At 46.3% G+C, this 17,765-nt stretch overlaps 1 long non-coding RNA gene across 4 annotated transcripts in view; it reads right to left on the reverse strand.

Annotated features, from left to right (window-relative positions):
• The window catches only part of LOC133239459 (uncharacterized), a 94,486-nt gene extending 76,872 nt beyond the window's left edge, over nt 1–17,614 (reverse strand). For 3 of the 4 annotated variants that reach the window (XR_009733840.1, XR_009733837.1, XR_009733838.1), the window contains exon 1: nt 10,940–16,125. This is a non-coding gene — a long non-coding RNA (uncharacterized LOC133239459). Of the gene's footprint in view, nt 1–10,939; nt 16,126–16,161 lie in introns of those variants that run through there. The other variant, XR_009733839.1, reaches the window with a different exon arrangement.
• Nucleotides 17,615–17,765: the final 151 nt, after the last annotated feature.

Here is a 17,765-nt window from a genome sequence, read left to right on the forward strand (position 1 = left end):
CGCAAAGAGTCAGACATGACTGAGCGACTGAACTTTACTGAATGACATTTCCTGAACACACACAGCCTCAAGTCATTTGCTCTGGGCAAGGATGGGACAGTGTCAAGTCTTCTTTTCCAAGACTGGAGGAAAAAGTCATGTGACTTATGGAATGTGCAATCAAAACCAGTGACTGCGAGACCCCCATGTGTCCAAATGAGAGGTCCAGAAAACAAAGGGAACTTTCCCTTTTGCATTCAGATGTCTTCCTGTTGGGTGGCCAAAAGTCCGGAACAAAATTCCTGGGCACCCTCAACTCTCTCCGCTTCCCATCTTTCACAAATGTTTTATTCCAAAACTCTGTCCAAATAAAAAATCTCCAAAGAAAGTCAAGTGCTAACACTGAGCACATGAGTCTGAGAACTAGAGATACGAGTGGAAACAAAGACTCTGCTTTTGCCAGGTAAATGTTGTCAAATACAGAAACATGCAAATGTATTTATCTCAAGTGGGTTGTAAACAGAGTGTACATCTCACATGGGGTCCAAATTCACTTGCAACAAGATGGTAACCAGTTTTGGAGAATTTTACACACATTAAGCCAAGGATCCTCCCTTACTGCATGATTCAGGAGATTTGGAAATGTTCTGCAAGCAATGTGGTTTTAAAATGAAGCCCAGTACAAGCTTTTGATCTATATGGGATAGTATGTGTGCATGTGAAACTCTACTGAACTGATGGGCTAAATTTAAACACTCCTCACGTACAGAATCTGGATTTATTGTTTTGCTTTGGGATACACACATCTTTTGAATTTTCTACATCTATGGCACATGGAGAGGTGAGGAGGGAAGCCTGTGATCTTTCTAAGGCCAACACCCCAGTGTGGCCTTGGCCACTCTGGGGGCATTGTCATATTTTCAATAAGCAATTGCTATTAGAGAGTGAACCAGTGAAAATCTTTCCCTGAACTCATCGTGGATCGCAACAGGAGGAAACACTCCATCACTGGAAAGTGACACTAATGTATTCTATTAGATTTGCTTATCATGTTAAAGAGCATATTAAAAGGAAATGTTTGGAAAAGGGATGCCATAACATGGTATGATGGATTGAGAATTCCTAATTTGGAAAAAATGTGCTAAGACAACATGATTGATGTGAGTGACCTACTTTATTTTATAAGAAAGTATGAGCTGCCTCAGGCTCATTGGTACACATATTTGGAAAAAGTTGTTTTTTTTCCACATTAAGTTTTTATTAACATTTTCAAAAGAGCAGAAACACCATAGAAGGATATAAGTTGTGACTTGTCAATGCAGATGTGTTTGTAGTCATTTGCTGCTTAGAAAATGTGTCCCCCTTGCTGGAAGGGTTTCTGAATTAGGAGTTTCTTGCCAAACAAACATCTGATGGGGAGAAATATGACACCTTTTCCTACTGATAAAAAAATGACAGTGAAGGGGTGTTTTATGTAAAACATAAATGGATCTTCTGCTCCTTGTAGGTAGCAAACTCTTAGCGTACTTAACATTTCAGGAGCATCCTGGCCACCTTCCTGCTACCCAGAGGAGACAAGATCAAAGCTGAATTAACCATTTTATTTCTACTTGAGAATTTGGAACCCCAAACTGAGGCTCCCCATCACTGAACAAAGCTGCTAGAGGTCAGAAACTTTCTGGAAGTCAGGAATTTGGGGTTATCCCAGAAAACAGAAATAACTGTGAAGGCTCCAGGGAGGGTTGGTGGCAGACAGAATACTCTGCTACTATTAAAATAATGGTACTAGTGCATTTAAGAACTTAAGAAATTCGTATGGTATAGTGTTCATTGATGAAAGGGAAACATAAAGAAGAAATATGTATTAAAATGTGGAGGTGGGAGAATAAGCTTTCTAGAGGGCAATTTGTTCACTCTATCACAGAAACCTTAGATTTCTGCATGCCTTTGGATACAGAAAGTCCATTTCTAGAAATTTCTCTTAAAGAAATAATCATGAATATTCACAAAGATTTATGTCATAAGATGTTCACTGCAGATTTATAATATTAAAAAATGGACTCTAAGTGTTCAAAGATAAGGGATTGCTTAAATTCATACACCTAATGGGGCCATTAAAATGATAATTTAGAACTATAATGTGAAATTTTATTAAGTAGGAAAAGTGGGTTAGAAAACAATATGCATATTATGATGCTACAGGTAAGACTCTATAGACATATGTCTACTTAATTCTTAGGTATATATGTCTGTTTACATCAGTAGATATATGTATAATGTTATATCTATTATGATACTATTTTAAATATATATGTGTATATAACATGTATTTTTTTGAAGGGCATTCATCACAAGGTAAAGAATGACTACATCTGAAGAGTTGATTTTACAGATATTGCTTGTTTCTTTCCTTTTGTATGTTTTAATTTTCTACAAGAGACATGCTTTATTTTGGTAATAAGTAAAGCAGTTATTAAATGGAAAATCCAAGAGACTCAGATGATTACTTAATAGAAACAATAAGAGACTTTGCAAGGATTCCCAGGCACAAGCTAGTTTTCTCATATAATAGTTAAAAATATAAAATGAAAATTATTCCATTCACCATAGCAAAAACAAAACAAAGCATAAATCTCCCACAAAACTGAAAATACAATAACTTATTCATATAAGAAATATCTAAGACCTGTTTAGAAACATACTGAAGTACATCAAATAACATCAAATGAAGTAAATTACTCTTCTGCTTGGGATTGCTAAGTATTGTGAAGATTTCAGTTCTTCCCCAATTAGTTTATAATTCTTATGCAATTTCAATACTATTTCTGATTAAAAGAACAGACAAGTTGATTTAAAATTTTATCTAAGCCATACACATGAGAATAGACATTTTTTATAAAAGAATAAAAAGAAGAGGATTGCTTTATTGGATTTTAAAAGCTATTACAAAGTCAGAGTAATTAAGCAGTATGATAATGTTGTGCTGTGTGTTTAGTCGCTCAGTCATGTCTGACCCTTTGCGACCCCAAAGACTATAGCCCACCAGGCTTCTCTGTCCATGAGGATTCTCCAAGCAAGAATACTGGAGGGAGTTGCCATGCCCTTCTCCAGGGGATCTTCCCAACCCAGGGATCAAAACCAGATCTCCCGAATTGCAGGCAGATTCTTTGCTGTCTGAGCCACCAGGGAAGCTTATGGCAATGTTGTAGGAATATCAGATAGATAAATGGATAAAATAGAGAATAGGATAGAAGAGAGATGACTGAAATAAAATATGTCTATGGGAATCTATATATGACAAAGATTGTATTTCTTCTTAGTGAAGAAGGACCGGATTTTTCCATAAACAATGCTGAAATAGTTATCTGTTTGGAGGGTAAAAAAGTCGGTTTTCACCTTATGCCACATTTACAGAAAAAACAAAAATAAATGTATTAAAGATGTATACGTTTAAAAAAATGATATGAAGTTGGAAAAGAAACTTAAAAATAAGAATTCCATAACCTTGAGAATGAGGAAGGCTTTTCTTAAAAAGAGACATATCTCAGACTCCAGAAAGGAGAAAACTAACAATTCTACCAGCATAAGTATTTAAATCTTTGGTGTGGGGACCACCACCCCCACTCCCACCCCCTGCCCGAAGCCCATGGAAGCAAGTTCCCTTTGTTCCAGATTGGCTGGGACACAGGGAACCCGTGGAGTCTTCTGCACAGTTGAGGATGACTTTTGATCCCCATCCCCTGACTCAGTGTCTAGGGTACCTGGGCTTCCACCAGCAGCTCTGAGGCAACACTGGCTTGGCTCTTGAGTGGCTAACACCCCCAGCTTTCTGCTCTCTTGGGGCTCCCTGAAGAAGGGCACAGACCTGTGTCCTGTTTCTAAGTGGTTAGCGGACAGGCCTCTAACCACTGAATCCCTGCTCTGTAAGCCCTGTGTTTGATTCGAGTCTGTGCTCTCACAGTCTAGCCAAGTGCCTGGTAAACAGTAGGTGCTCGCTAAGAGTGTGTTGAATCTCAGTGGATTGACTGTAAAGGCCCAGGTCTATCTCCAGTCCTCCTAAAGCTCATCCTGATCCCCCACTATCCCTGTCCTCACTGAGACTCTTTTTTTTCTTTTTCCTAAATAACATGAATGTGGTTCATCTCTAGGACCTGAAGCCACCCAGCATGGCTAGGGGCCCTGCTACCAGCTTAGCTTCGGAACGAAGGGGCTAGAAGAACACAGGACAGCTTTCTCCAAGAGATTTAGAGCCAGAGATGGCAAAGAAGTGGAGGAGGATCTCCCTGCTTCTCTTCTGAGTCCACTTTTCCAGCAGTTTCATCAGCTTCAACATCCACCCCCCACCCCCCGTAAGAATCTGACTCCACCACAGCTCCCTACAGCCAGTGACCTTGCTTTTCTGCTTCTTGGTCCCAGCACACGGCACGTGCACGTGAAGAGTGTGATCTCAACAACTTGCCACAATAGAAATCTGAAGCTTACGAGCAGCAATGATGTTACAGGCCATATAGTGCGGCTCCTGCCATTGAACTCAGAAGCAGCAAAGACCTGCCCAAGGTCACAGAGATGATGGAAGAGATTCAGCCAGGATGCCTGATCTGATTTTCAGAGATCAGCCAAAGCTAAAGCTAGTTCACTTGGCTTAGTTTGGGAACCAGGGGACCCTGTTGGGATCCCATACCAGATCCCCTGCGTTGGCTCCAGCTGAAGCTCAGTTACTGCTGGAAGAGGCATGATGCTCTCATAATGAAATAATATCTTTAGCAAAGATCCTTGAGGCTACTTAACTGTGAAATAATTACATGGGCCTCAAAACTGGGAGATCAAGTGTTTCTATTCCAACATCCCATGATGCTCTTAGAAAAAGCTTCACTATAAACTGCAGGTGGGGTGGGGAGAGGCAAGATTTCTGAGCCAGGACACAGTGTTTTAATTCCACCTTTTATGTTTTGGCATCATCTCATCTATGTGTATATCTCTCTATAGACATATTAAAACAACATTATAGGAGATTAAAAGAGTAGCAATTGTCATCTGTAATCATACTGCTATAACTCAATTGTACCCACATGTATGTGTCTCCTTATTTAATTCCATAATGCATAAATGCACCCTTGTTGTCAGAAACTACCATCATTAAGTTGTAAAGAGCATAAAGAAGGCTGAGCGCTGAAGAATTGATGTTTTTGAACTGTGGTGCTGGAGAAGATTCTTGAGAATCCCTTGGAATGCAAGGAGATCCAACCAGTCCATTCTAAAAGAAATCAACCCTGAATGTTCATTGGAAGGACTGATGCTGAAGCTCCAATACTTTGGCCACCTGATGTGAAGAGCTGACTCATTGGAAAAGACCCTGATGCTGGGAAAGATTGAAGGCAAAAGGAGAAGGGGTGGCAGAGAACGAGATGATTAGAGAGCATCACTGACTCAATGGACATGAATTTGAGCAAACTCTGGGAGATAATGAAGAACAGGGAAGCCTGGCGTGCTGCAGTCCATGGGATGTCAGAGTCAAACATGACTTAGCAACTGAACAACAGGTTGTAAAAGTCCCTCTTCCACACCATCCCCAACCATGTCAGCTCTCCTACCCTAAAATAACACGGTTGTCAGCTGTGTATCTTTCAAGAACTTTTCCCTGAGTTTACATGTAAGTATCCACATGTAACTTTATATTATAATGTGAATAAAACACAGATAGATAGTGTTTATTTGAAACATTAATAGGATCATACTATGTTTTATTCTGGAACTTGTTTCCCTCACCTTTAACAGGCTTTGGGAATCTTTCCATAATACTATACACAGATAGCTAACTTCCATCTTTTAACAGTTACACAGTTTTCTGTAGTATGGAAGCATCATAATTTAAAAAAAACCTGTCCCATATTAAAGGATACTTGGATTGTTTCTGATTTTTCAATATTCTAAACAGTATATATATAGGTTCATTTTAGCTGTGAGCTTTCTGCCTCTCTCACATCACATGACTGATGAGCCTCATTCATGTCATCAGAAGGTCCTACTAAGGGATGTCAGAGATTTTGTCTGTTTTCTTCACTGCTATGTTCCCAGTGCCCACAACAGTGCCTGCTCAGCCTAAGTGCACAATAAACATTTGTTGAATGAACAATTGACCATAAAGGGAGGACGCAGCTGAAAATCATTTTCACAAGTAATTGCCTAACACTCATACTTTATTAAGGTATGTGTACTCCCTAATCATATTCTAGGGCTTCCCTGATAACTCAGTTGGTAAAGAATCCTCTTACAATGCAGGAGACCCTGGTATGATTCCTGGGTTGGGAAGATCCCTTGGAGAAGGGATAGGCTACCAACTCCAGTATTCTTGGGCTTCTCTTGTGGCTCAGCTGGTAAAGAACCCACCAGCAATGTGGGAGACCTGTTTGAGCCCTGGGTTGGGAAGATCCCCCAGAGAAGGGAGAGGCTATCCACTCCAGTATTTTGGCTTGGAGAATTCCATGGACTGTATAGTCTATGGGGTTGCAAAGAGTCGGACACCACTGAGCGACTTTCATCTTCACTTTCATCATATTCTAGCCTTAGAACAGTTGTGTGAGGTCAGTAAAGCCTGCACTGTTATTGCCCCCAACTTACTGATACAGGGGAAACAGGAAATTTCAAGTCTGAGCATATTTAATTTTCTAGTTCTCCAACTAGCCCTTGAAGGTAAGGATCATAATTCACTAAATTTCTTAACCCTGTTAATTGCAAGTCAGTTGCAAATTTCCTTATAAATGGTAAATGCCCAATATTGGTTAAATGAATAAATGATCCCCTGATACTATAAATGTTAAGTGGTCCCATCCTTGTGAGAGCACAGGGCTTCCTAGCCCAATCTGCTTTCAAGATGGCCACCAAGCTGTCCTGAGCCAACTTCGACACCTGGTGGCTTGTGAGGAAATCGCCTTTTCTTTCTTCGCCATGGCGTCAGGATATGCTTTTTCCTCCATCACTACTGGCTCGAATCTACCTCTGACAATCCTTCTTCTAAGTTTACATACCTTCTAAATTTCCTTTCCTTTTCTCTTTAGAATTGTAAGTCTTACCCTCCTATACTCTCTCCAAATTATTTAAAAGTAAAGGACAACCAGCCAACCCCAATCATGACTGAGAAGTCAAACTATAATACTCTGGTAGCAGCGAAAAGGGAAAACATATATTTTGAAGTAGAAACAGATTTAGGGCCGCCTTCAAAGTGCCCCAGGACCTCTTATAGTCTCTCCATAAGTCTTCATCTAATTCCTTATCCCATCAACTCTGCCTACTTTGAAATGTGTTTTCTCTTGTCAGTTAACATTCACTTCTATTTTTCTGTTTTTTAAAAATCATGACAACCTCTACCCAAATACCTATAAGATGTCAACATAGTGCCTTGAAGATAGCAAGATATGTTTCTGGAAAAAGAAAAGAATTTTGCTTTATTCCTATTTTTTTTTATGGGGCTGCTGCTACTGCTGCTAAGTCGCTTCAGTCGTGTCCGACTGTGCGACCCCAGAGACGGCAGCCCACCCGTCCCTGTGATTCTCCAGGCAAGAACACTGGAGTGGGTTGCCATTTCCCTCTCCAATGCATGAAAGTGAAAAGTGAAAGTGAAGTCTCGCAGTCGTGTCCAACTCTTAGCGACCCCATGGACTGCAGCCTACCAGGCTCCTCCGTCCATGGGATTTTCCAGGCAGGAGTACTGGAGTGGGGTGCCATTGCCTTCTCCATTTTATGGGGCACACAACCACTATAATTATGTTTATACCAAGTGTGAAATTCTATATCTTATGAACAGTTCACTTAGTAGACTTTGGGAGAAGAGAAACTTGGAACTTTGACCATCATTTATAACATCGTTTCTATGAGGTGCAAACATATTGAGTCCTGCTGCTGCTGCTAAGTCACTTCAGTCGTGTCCGACTCTGTGCGACGCCATAGATGGCAGCCCACCAGGCTCCCCTGTCCCTGGGATTCTCCAGGCAATAACACTGGAGTGGGTTGCCATTTCCTTCTCCAATGCATGAAAGTGAAAAGTGAAAGTGAAGTCGCTCAGTCGTGTCCAACTCTTAGTGACCCCATGGACTGCAGCCCACCAGGCTCCTCTGTCCATGGGATTTTCCAGGCAAGAGTACTGGAGTGGGTGCCATTGCCTTCTCCATATTGAGTCCTAGATAGTGATTAAGAAAGAAACTTTTGGAACATAATCTATTTGAAAATTAAGACCTTCAATCTCCCTTTCTGACTCCGGTACAGATTGTTATTAGGCTCCAAGGGACACACACACACACACACACACACACACACACACACACACCCTCACCACCTTACCCCCCTTTAAAAATACCGAAAATCCAAATAAATCCCTCCCACCCCTTCACCTCCATCCCCTGCCTCTATCAGGAAATGCAATGCCTCATTGTAAATATAAAAGAGTAACAGCATCAAAGAGGGGGAGTTTGGTAGGTGGTGGGCCCAGCTGGATCTTCCGATTGTATTCCCTTTTTAAGGCCTTTTGGACTTAACTGCTGTCCTGCAGAGGGAAGCAGTGCAGGGGGCTAGTGCACTGGGAGGTGGATAGCCAATCCTATTACCCTCTTCTATTTAGTTCCAGATATTGTATTTGCCTTGTCTTAGCTCAGCATCTCTTGCTTTCTTTTTCTCCTTCTCCATATTCCTAGTTTAGTCTTTTGCTATAGTATTTTTCCAGGACTCTTTCTTTTCTTTTTCTTTATTGAGGCATAAAATTTTACAGTAAAATACACAGGCCTTAAGGTCGGTGAGTTTTGGCAGTTGTATATGTTACCATGGCCCAAATCAAGATATAGAACATTTCTAGGATCCCAGAAAGTTCCCTTATTCCCCTTTCAGTGAACCTTCTCCCAGAGGCAACCACTCTTCTGAATTCTATACCCAGTTATGAACTTCATGTAAATATAGTAAATATAGAATCATAGTAAATATAGTAAATATGGAATCATATAGTATATTTCTTTCCTTTCCTTTCCTTACCAGAACACTGGCAATGAAAAGGTATAAATATAAACTTCTTTTCTTTTCCAAGATTGTCAGAAGTTAACATCCCAAATGCTGACAGTAGTGACCGCTGGTCACGTGGGGTTTAAGTGACTGTTACTACCTTCATTATATATTCTAATCTAGTATGTGGGTATGTGTTAGTTGCTCAGGTGTGTCGGACTCTTTTCAAGCCCGTGGACTATAGCCGGCCAGGCTCCTCTGTCCATGGAATTCTCCAGGCAAGAATACTGGAGAGGGGTAGCCATTCCCTTCTCCAGAGGATCTTCCTGACCAAGGGACAAAACTGGGTCTCCTGCATTGCAGGCAGATTCTTTACCATCTGAGCCACCAGGGAAGCATTAGTCTAGTATACAGATATACATATAATTTTATAATAATGAGAACAAATAAAGCTTTTTCACGGGAGGTGGGGCCATGGCTCTTGGGGACAGTGAAGACTGTCCAGACAGTGAAGACTGTTCAGAATGAGTGTGAGGATGGAGCCATGGCCACCTGAAGGCTGAGAACACACTCCCTGCCTAAGGACTTGCTGGTGGCAGGGGACATGGTACATCATCTCAAAGTCAGAGACACCTTGAGCTGTTTCCTACCTGGAGTCTCAATTATCCTGTTAGATGTGGAATTATTTGCTCAAAGGATTTCTCCAACCTCCAACTCTTCCCCTTAAATCTTAGCAAAGAAAAGCATTGTCCAAGCAAGAGTTAAAAATGCTATTAAAGTCATAAAAAAATACACACACATATGCAACTTTAAACTCCTGATCACACATTTGAGCGATGCAAGTAAAGCAAATGGTAATTGAACAAAATATACAAATAATAATACAGCAAAAATTGTAGATAAAATCTGTACACTATGGTCTCTAATATTTGAACTCAGATAGCAACAACTTGTTCTGTTTCCTTGATGGTCCTGCGATACAGATTGGTACGTACATGGAGAAAGAATGTGTGTAAGAGGGGCAGAAATGAAGAAAAAGTTTTGAATCCCAAAATAACATTCGCAGAAATACTTAAAACAAAGAGAAAACAACCTAGCAATTTCACAACAGAATGCAAGGCCTAACTCTGTTGGTTAAATGGTCTCATATGTGGTATCTGTGGAGCTGGGAGGCTTGGAACGAGCCAGCTCAGGCCAGTGCCAGGGTTCTGCGTGAACTGGCTGGGCAGTGATCATGTACTGATAGTTCAACCTCACTGAGCCTGTTTCTGCCTCTTTAAACTGCAGTGATAGTGGCCGTACCCACCTGAAGGGGTTGGTGGGAGGGATGACTGAAGAGAGGTGTGAACAAACTCCTTAGGCACCGTATATACTAGCCATATGCCAACTGCTTATTGTCTCTTCCAGAACTGGAATAAATGCTCTGGAGAGAATGGGGGATCCAGACTCTGGTGGACTCAAGAGCAAAGTGTTCTCTCTTTTCTTACCCTGTGGAACTTCCTCACTGGGGAAAGGGAGATGTTTTGATAGGAAATGAGATGGTGGATGGTGGGGGTGGGGTGGGATACTGGAATCAGATAGACGGGCTTGGAATCCAGACCCCTTCGTTTACTAGCTGTGTGTGACGTTAGGTGAACCTCTTAACATTTCAGAGCCCCTATTTTCTTATCTAGAAAGTGAGAAGTATTTTGATGGATTGTTCTGAGAACTGGATGAGAGAGGTCCTTGTAATAACTGCTTAGCCCAGTACCCTTGGCAGGTGCCATGAGTAATAGAAAGGGACCGTCTCATGCAAGATGCTTTGATGGCAAGCAAAGACCCTTTCTTGCTCCCAGCACACATGAGCATCTGCTCCTTAAACCAGGACAGGGTTGAGGGGGTGGGGGCTCAGAGCAAGGGGCAGAAACAGGGAACTCTTAACACTTCCACAATTAGAACAATGTTTTCTACCACACCAGGCAGGGGCAAGACAAATCACCTGGGTGAAGGAAATACTACAGATGGGCCAGATGTGCTGAAGTCCATCTGGGGGAGATCCACATGGTTGGCACTGTGATCCACCCTTCATCTGGAAGCCCTGGAGTCCTGTGCGTGTTCAGACGCCTCCCCAGGCAGCCAGGCTCCGAGACTGTAGCCGTGGGGAGGAGGAGGAGGAGGGGTCAGTTGTTTTATTTTTAGCAACGTGAAGACATTTTCCCACTTCCTGGTCCCCAGCTTATCTTAGCAAATACCCCAGAGTCCAGCCATGGACCGAGTCGCGAGGGCATAGTCTGTGCTCTTCCACGTCGGCAAAAACCTTTCTCCTAAGGCTGGGGACTGGACCAGATCAGAGGAGGACTCCGGGTCTCGCTGAACCCGGGGTTTTGCCTGAAGTGGGAAGCCCATCCCTTGGTCAGATTTTAGCCGAGTTTCATTGCTTTGTTCCACAAGGTGTTCGCCAGGTAGCCATTTGGGAGATCTACTTTCAAGAAATAAACAGCTCGCCACACCCTGCCTCCTGGCGGTCTCTGATTTTTCTTGCCCTTTCTCCAAGTCTTCCTCCAGCCCCCCATTCCCCCTCCCCCTCCACTCCAATTTCTCTTCCCGACTGCCAGGCCTCAGAAGTAGACCCCTCAGGTTCATCGGGCTGTAAAGTCGGGGCGTTTCTCTTTCCTGATGCTTTAGTCGGCACTAGACGTCAATGATCTTTTTTCCTCCTTCCATAAACTGGATCTCCGGCGTGGGGCTAATAACCTAGGGACATCTGAAATCCCGATTCCGTTCCACCTGGCCCCAGCCCTCCTGCGGGAGCTCCCGACTGCTTGCTTTCTTCGGCTCTTAATAGATATTAGAAGCCGACCACCTGATCTGCAAGCGGTCTAAGCCACAGACAGCTTTTCCAGGCGCGGGGTTGGCGGAGGGCGGCTGCAGGTTGGAGCCGGGCCCTGCGTGCGCGCCCGCGTCGGGCGCTGAGGCCGGAGCAGTCATTCCGGCGTCTGGAGCCCAGAACCCGGGGTGAAAGGCCTCCGCTGCTCTCGCAGACGCCGCAGCCGAACATATGCTGCACTCTCCAAATTCATTTTTAATTCATGACATCAGTGTAGGGACCACAGGAGCCTCTAAACAGCCTCTCTCAAAACCAAAACAACCACGCGAGCGGGGAGAGGGGACGGCCGCCCAGTCCAGAACGTCGGCTCCTCGGTCCCCAGGGACTGGGCATTTGGAAACCACTTTCCAGAGCGAACCTGCTGTCCCTTACGGCAGAGTTCCCTCCCTCCCCCACCCCACTTCGGTCCCTGGAGCCGAAATTGGACTCCAGGGTTATTATAAAGACATGGCTGGTGTCAAAGTGGTTTCGATTAGGATTTTAAAAAATAACGTTGCATGAAAACGATCAAATATGTACTTGCAGGAAGATTAAAGGCTTCCTTAAATACATTTACACACATAAAATAAATATATTTATATGTACTTATATATTAAGAACTATCTACACATACAGTATAATATATAATGTATAAAAAGATGTTAAATAACTAATACAGTATTGTAATATTAGAGGTTAAATATATGCCAAGCAGTACATAATATGATGAAATCCATATATGTTCTATATTAAACAATATAGAAAACAAATGACCCATATGTAAAATATATTATATTAGACAGAGTATCCTTCTCTGAAATATCCAAAGTGCTGGAGCTGGATGTCCCTGAACCCCAGCTCAGCACAGGGCACCTAAAAGGAAGGAGGGAGGTTCACAGTGGCTCCTGGGTGCTGATGCTGCCACCCCAGCTCCCCACAAGACACCCAAGTGTCTTGGGCTGGATCAGCTCCTTATTGGAGTGACGGAGTTAACAGATTATCTTTTTTTTTTTTTTTTTGATATATAACATAACCACATTTATTTAAGAATGTATTCCAGTATCAAATGGCAAATTTCAACAATGCAAAAACTATTACATTTGCACCAAACTCATACTCTCTTAGCAAATTTCAAGTATTTAGTACATTTTTAGCAATAGTTACCATGCTCTTAACCGAGGAGGTCAGACTCCAAATGACCGGGAGACACAGATTTCCTAAAGGAGACCTGAGGGCATCCATTCCCAGGACCACTGCAAGCCCTGAATCTGGCCTTCTGTCCCGCGAGTGTAAACCTAAGTGTTCTTTTCTCAGGCACCTAAGACAACTTTAAGGGCCATTTTCCAACGTAGGCATTTAGAGGCAATTTGGAGATTGAAACGAATCTTTATATGCAAGACTTGAACGTTCTGGAGGCCCTTTAAAGTTGTGGTTAGAAAGGCGGTTAACAAACCCGAGGATGGGCTGCAGGAGACGACTCAAGGCAAAGCAAAATGCAGTTAGAAATTTGATATTAACCGCGCACTCGCCAGTCCTGCAGCCTAACTACCATCGCTGCGTGCTTACTCTTCTGGTACCTGGGGAAATAGGAGAAACTGACAGCGAAGTCACCCTGAAGAATTACCTCGTTTAAACGGGAAAAAATAGCTCAGTAACTTACTGGCAAACTAAAACAATGTGCGTGGGAATTCTTTTTTCTCCGGAGTTACCCAGCAGCGGAACCTCAAAATCAGTAATGTGGAAGATGGGGGAGGAGGGTGGTAAATGAGGGCGGTTTTCGATGGACAGGAGCGGCCCGCCTCAGAGCGGCCTCCAGACCCCAAGGCCCTCTTCCGAGCCCTGGTTCCGAGTCGGAGGCCCGGGGCGCACGCCACTGGGAGCGCCTGGCGGCGGGGCCGTAAGCGGCCCCAGGCGCGCCGCCGCGCCAGAGCTTTTATTTGCAGCCTCTTGAACTCTCCGCTTCTGGTTCTCTTCCCTTCGAGCGCCCTGCCATGGAGTGTTAGACAAGCCCTGTCGTCTGTGGGCTCTCACCTCAGAGTCAATATTATCTCAGATGGGCACAATAGACTGGAATGAAAAGCTAATATTGAACCAATGAAGTCCCTGCCCGCGATGCCACCCTTTGTTGCGCAGCCCCAGGCGAGCGGCTGGCGGCCGGCTAAGTGCGGGGCGGCTGTGGCCCGGCCTCTCAGGGTCCCCCCTCCCCCTACCGGGGGTGTGGCCGGGTTGGGGGACACGCGGGACGCAACTGTGCTTCGGGTCGCCGGCAGTGGGGCCCCACTCTCGCCTCTCCTCCACCGCCAGGGGCTTGGTGGGGTCTCGGGAGAAGCGGGCAGCACCGCGCGCCCCCCCACCCCAGCTCAGACATAGAGGGGACGCAAATAGGGGAGCGGGGCCTGGCGTGCCCAAGCTCGGGGTGCCCTCCCCTGAATATAAGTGTGGTGGGCAGCCAAGCAGCTTCGGAGCCCTAACCTTCAGAAGGTTCCTTCTGGATCGTCTTGGGGAGCGGCCTGGCCGTGTTGGGGCCGCCTGTAATTAAAGATCGCCAGGGCCGAGGCTCCGGGAGGAGGGTCTCCTCAGGAAGGGGGCCATCAGACCCTCACTGTGGGCCTCTTCGGAAGCTCCCAGCTGCCGGCCACTCTTCTGTCCCCTGGCCAGGCCAGCTCCTCTCAGGCTGGGCAGAGCCAGGGAGGCAAAGATCGGTCGCTAGGCCAGGGACTTTCGGGGCGCCTTGCTGGCTGTGAGGAGTCCCCGAGTCGCGCTCCGGGATCCCCGAAGCCGGCGCAGGGCCGCTCTGTGGGTATCCGCAGAGATTTCAGGGCCGCTTTGAAGAGCAACAAGAGGGTGTGGAGCTCACTAAGTCTCAGCCGGGTCAGCCTCTGCGCTGACTGGCCGCAGTGAGGCCGCCGACCCTGAGATCCTAAACTCGGGGCTTTAGTCCGCAGAAGACTACCCCGGAGGAAGCGAAAAGGTGTGGGGTGAGGCCTAAGGTGGAAACAGTGGCCTGGAGGACAATAGTGGGCAAGTGAGTTGGAGGCAAGTGATGGGGTTACGGGCCTGGACTGGCTTCGCATCGTGTCCCGTCAGCCTGCCGCGTCTTCACTGCCATTTCTCATTGGCTTGAATGCATTGACGTTGGACGCTGGGGAGCTGGAAGCGGAAGGAACCCGGCCTCAAGGCTCTTTGCAGATGACCTCTCTGAGCCTCAACTTTCTCATCTGGAAAATGGGTATCATGACTCCTTCTATACCAGATGACGAGGTTCACTGAGAACTGAGTGTGCACAAACATGCCTTTAAAAGCTAAAATTCGTTACAGGGAGAGGAATTGCCCTTCTAAGTCTTCCCCAATATCCTCCCAGGGTTTCTTGGAGAGCTGCATTGTCCAAGAGAAAAAGCCTCCAGTTTCTTTCTTTCTTCCAACAGCCATGATCTTTCTAAGCCCTAGTCCAGCCCCCAGAGCCCAGAAAACAAGGAAGTACAAAAAGAGGAGACAAGTTCCTGAGAGAGGGCCCAGCGGCCCGCCAGCATTTCAGAAACTGTCCCTAGGTTTGAAAGTGGATTGCCACTGACACCCCGAAGGATGTCCTTAAAGGACTGGGCCCCACTTAAAGTTACAAGGCCCATGAGGGGTGTCAAGAGCAGAGTCTGAAACGAAAAGACGGCAGAGAAAGTAGCGTAAGAGTCAGCAGATGAGTTCCCCGCTGCCCGTGCTGGTCCTGTGACCCTGTGCTGCAGGTCACCTTATTCGGCCGCAGGCAGCTCCTGCAATAGTCAGTGACCTGGAGGCCCAATGAATCCAAAGCTTTTGGGACTGTTGGAGGGGAGAACAACAACTCTAGACACCCACCAGCGGGGAGAGGGCAGGGGAGAGGGAGCTGTTTCCACTGCTGACCGGGCAGTCACCTGAGCAAAAGCGTCCAAGTTCCTTAATTCCTGCGCCGTCAGTCTGCCCCCACGCCTATCCTTGCTTGGGTTTTAGACTTTCATTTGAAGGTAGCCAAGGGAGAGAGAAACCGAAACTTCCTTTGATCTGTTTCTTTGCTTTCAATAGTGAAAAGGGACAGCCTGTGTGTTAAGAGATTGACGAGTTTCAGCGTCGTGAAGGAGGTAAACTCGACGGTCAGGTCCTGAACTTTCTGCATCAGTGCGGAGTTCCTGGCTCCTGAAACGCTGGCTCTCAAAAGGGATGGCTCTCCGAGACCCAGACGCTGGCAGCCTCCTCCTAACTGCTGGAGAAAGATAGGGTGTTTCCTGCAGTCGTCTGGGGCTGCAGAAGCCTGGACCTGGGTCCAACCCTCCTGGGAAGGCTCGGTCCCCGCCCCCCCTCAGTGGACGCCTTGAACAGTTACACACCGGTTTCCAACGAACCCCGCTCGGATTCCACGACTTCATCTCTTGGAGGAGCCGACTTGCCCTGGGACAGATAAGGGCTCTCAGAGAAAGCGGCCAGTCACCACGGCCGCCCTATCCGACTGGGTGATCAACCACTACCCCAGCAATAACCATCGGGACCCTTGTCTGGGGCGTTCTCGGCCGGACGCGAGGGGGCGTGAAGTTAGGAGAGCCGCACGCGAGACCCCCACGGGAGAGAACCGCACGGGAAAGCCCTCTCGACTCTACCCCAGGCCAGGCAGCGCAAGTTTGCATGGGCCCATTCTGAGCCACCGTGGTCAGGCCGCAGGAGAGAGGACCTGACGCATGAAATCGTGGTCTCATCTGCTTGGTATCGCCCCGACAACAGGTGATCGGGGCCTCGCCGTCCTTTCTGGAGCACTACCCGCTCGCTCTTCTTCTTTGCACCCTTCCGAAAGAAGCCCCACTGGGGTGAAGCTGGAATTCAAGCGTGGGTGGTGAACTTTGAAGCCGCGAGCTGATGGAGGGAGGAGAGACGGATTTCCAAGCTGCCCTCTCTTTCTCTGAGCCAACTTTGACGTTCTCTCCCGGCTCAGGCTGCGGTCGCGGGAAAAATCTTGGCAGTGGGGCACACAGGGGCTCAGCCGCCGGCGGGGATGCGACTAGCGCCCGGCCCTCGCCACTAGGCGCCGCTGCGCGCACGCGGATACCCGCCCCAGGCCGCTGCGCCAGCCCAGCGAACGGCCTCGAGGGAGGACAGCAGAAAGGGATTTGCCGTAGTAACAATTTTAAGAAATGTTTCTAGGATATTAATTGTTTTCTTCGTTGTCCCACCGCCGTCCTACGCATTTGGAGAGGCCGGGTGGCTGGGAATCACAGTAGGTTGAAGGAATTCTTAGCCGGGTCCCAAGGATCTCCCCATCCCGGACACCTTTCTCAAGCCATCCCGGACACCTTTCTCATGCCTTGGTCCCAGGAAGCGGCTTCCCCTCTATCGACATCCGCGCTTCCCGCGCTGCTAGGCGGGCCCACAGTGCAGCCTCATGGTACAGCTGGTACCGCTCACCTGGAGGCTCCTAACTGCCACGTTTAGCGGAGTGCCGCAGGTACAAAGCCATCGCCTGACATTAACATTTGATAAACGGTAAAAAAAAAAAAAAAAGACCCCGATGCTGGGGACAATTGAGGGCAAGAGGAGAAGGGGGCGACAGAGGATGAGATGGTTGGATGGCATCACTGACTCAATGGACACTGACTCAATGGACATGAGTTTGAGTAAACTCAGGGAGATGGTGATGGACAGAGAAGCCTGGAGTGATGCAGTCCATGGGGTCGCAAAGAGTCGGACAGGACTTAGCAACTGAACAAAAACAACTGTGCCAAGCATTAGCTCACTTACTCCTCTCAAACAACTAATAATAATAATCCTATATTTCCTTTTCAGAAAGAAAACCAAGGCTCAAGAAGGTGAAGGTCAAACAGGTAGTGGCCCAGGCAGCACCTGGCGTCCATCCTGGGTTGCAGGAAGCTATGCATCCACCCCAGTTGTCAAACAGGCCTGGCAGGAGCCTGGGGAGGGAAAAGCACTGCTGTTTGCTCCTCCA

This window comes from Bos javanicus, chromosome 26 (assembly GCF_032452875.1).
Source record: "Bos javanicus breed banteng chromosome 26, ARS-OSU_banteng_1.0, whole genome shotgun sequence".
In the NCBI taxonomy this organism is placed as follows: Eukaryota; Metazoa; Chordata; class Mammalia; order Artiodactyla; family Bovidae; genus Bos; species Bos javanicus.